We start from the raw sequence: 3030 nt of genomic DNA, 5'->3' as shown, positions 1-3030 counted from the left end.
GTTTATTTAAACAACTGATTTTTTTTTAAAGAATTATTTCCATCCAATATTTAAAGACTTGAATTTTATTTAAACTTGAAAATGACTTTGCCTTAACTTTTGTACAAGACAGCTTAGAGTTAATGAGGTCTGACCCCGTGGAGGGTTAGCATGAGTGGAATACAGAATTACTCAGTTACAGTATGTATCTATTGTCACTGGTCTTACTGGGTAAACATACTGTAGTACAGGAACTAGCAGCAGTTTTTGTAATATACCTTAAAGATCTTAAACAGTTGATCTTTTTCAGATTGTTGAAAAACCTGTAAATGCAAATAGTCAATACTGTATTAAATATGTGCACTTGGAAGTGTGTGCTTTGCTTGTACAGTTGTAAATAATCAGAACATATAAAAAGGTACCCTAAAGAAAAAAATCTGATAAAAATTATTGATATTATAAATGTTGCTGTTGAGCTGGATGTAGATAAACTAAATGTTGTGGTTTGAATATTACTTTAATTTGTTGTTTTTTCTTTTTCTTATTTTATTCTGGTGTGCTGAACTGACTCTGCCTCTTCACTGCAAAAGGGAAATGGAACGAAAGTCTTATTTGAAAGCCCTCAAATGTTTTCCTAAGTCCCTCTAAAAAGAAGCGATTTAACCAATTCAAAAGTGTTCTGCAATGTAAATAATGAATTTCAGCAGTCAAACTGTAATTCTAAGTCATTAATAAAAACAAATTCAATTGGAAAAAAGCTTTATAGACTGCTACAAAAATACACACTGAAGCTTACTTGTCTGCTTTCAAAACTGTCAGTGCTTTCCTTACCGTATGATTCGTAGAACTGTAAAGTAACTATAGAAGTTGACTCCTGATAAATTTCCCATTTGAAGCATCAATTGGTAACTAGTTGACCTTTTAAAGCCAGCCAGTTGTATGCTGCAGAACTGGTCAAAACAGGGCACGCTGGAATCTGTTGATTTTTTTTTTTTTTTTTTTCTTGTTGAAAAAGCGCACTTTGTGAATGCTGCGGGAAGAGATAGGACCCTGACAACATCACCAAAACTGCTCGGCTAGTTCTGTCATTGGATTTTTAATCTGCTTCTCCTTTCCCCAGTGGCAGTGAAAACGGTAGCTAGAGTTGTGTATGGTTTAGGCCAGCTGTATGATTCGTTTTGTTTGTCTGCTGCAAGTGAAAGGCTTACCACCTGCGAACGGTCACAAGTGGTTCCTTACAGCGACGGTGTACAGCTGGTCATAATACTCACCTGGTACCTAAGGTAATAGCGTGAGACCAGCGGGATGTGTTGTGCTGTTCTTATGTATTCTGCTGCCATTTGTGTTAGGTCTATACACTGTAATTACTGCTTACCCAGCAACAGTCTGTTGCATCGAAAGTTTAAACCTTCCTCTGATGTGGTTTTTATAGCTTTTTTTTTAAAAAGAAAAAAAGTGACACGCCAAATAGCTGTGTAATAGACAACTTATCCTTACTGCGTTTTACTTTGAGATTTATTTTTTTTTTCCACTTGGTGACAAAATGGAGTTTTCGGAGTAGAGTTGTGAAGTTGCATGCAGACTGTTGCTACGATACAAAGAGAGATTAAAACGTGGCTTTTAAAATGAAAAACCTCCCAAAAGCAGTAGCTGAGTTAAAGGTTCAGGGATACAGTAATTAAAATTGGCATTTTACCTTCTAGGACTGTGTGGTGATGCTTTTCATTTCAAAAACGAGTCAAAATGGGATCTGAGACTCTTCTTCCAGGAATTTAAAAAAAAAAAAAAAAAAAGGGTTGCTTTTAAAGCTTAATGTTGTTTCAGATCGGTTCCCCACCATGACACTGTCGTTTGCCACTCAGAAATCTGTGAACAGTGGCAAATTTTTTCCGTTGCTGCATTACCCTTCAAAGCCTTCAGCAGTTGGCACAGCAAAGGCCCGTGTTTGAGTGTGGTGCAGTGTATCAGGAGCAACAGCTGACTGTAATGGTGCATACCTATCTCTGTATCTCCTTCAGCGAGCTACCGTTGGGGATTTTTATGTGCTTTGTAACCTATTACACTAATAGCAGCAGACAATCGAAGATTTCTAAGGAGACCTAACAGCTGCCAATTCACGAAATAGAAGTGTAATATGGGAGCCTTCTTGAGGGTTTTTGTTTTTGTTCTTCTTCCATTAAGACTGGAATCAAGCTTACATGTAAACTATCAGTAATTTAAGTTTCCTTTTGTGTCATAAAATGTAAAACTGTCTAATTTGAAAAAAAAAAAATGTAGGTTATGAAAAATAAAGATTTAGGCACTGTTGAATTCCTGATTTTTTTAATTAAACCTTTCTTCAGCAGTATTTTTCATTACCTTTTGTCTTTTGCTCCCATTTTTGGAAATTGTATATTTCTGATTTTGGGAAAAAAATATCTTTCCTTGCTTTACTGTTCAGCATAGCTGTTGTAAACCATCACCTCAGGCTATGTAGCAGCAGTGAGAACACCTATAATATAATAATATAACTGAAGGCAGCAATGTCTACCTCTCTTAGGTACCGATGACTGGTTAACTTTTTTAAAACAAGCAAAAAAGCTGATGTGATGTTTTCACTAGAGGTTATCATCTTCATTATTGGTTTCCTCAAATTACTAGATAAGGTGTCATCTTGGTCTTAAACATGGATTTTAATGTTTGGGTTAGTGCTTTGGTTGCATGGCTCTTGAATCCGGAGATGTTCTGGGATTATTTTTGTGTTTGGCTGGTTTTAGAGGTTATCCTGGTTATGCCTCTAGGAAAGAAGCGCTTCCGGGATATCCTCCCTCTAAGTGAAAGATCTATTTTGCGAATACTTGAAACCCTTTTTCTTTTTTTTTTTTTTTAAGTTTTGTCTGATTCAGCTCTATCTGACCAAGTTTAACAGTGGATGTAAGCATGGAAGTATTAACAATTACTGTGTTTTATAAGCATCTTTGGAAGTATTGCAGTATTATTCTTCAGGCTGGATCTTCTGTAAGCTTCTGGACAGGTTAGGCTGCTTGTTGCTTTATTTCCCCACTACTGTCT

Source organism: Charadrius vociferus, unplaced genomic scaffold (genome assembly GCF_000708025.1).
Source record: "Charadrius vociferus isolate BGI_N301 unplaced genomic scaffold, ASM70802v2 scaffold255, whole genome shotgun sequence".
NCBI lineage: Eukaryota > Metazoa > Chordata > Aves > Charadriiformes > Charadriidae > Charadrius > Charadrius vociferus.
This window is presented reverse-complemented; position numbering follows the sequence as displayed.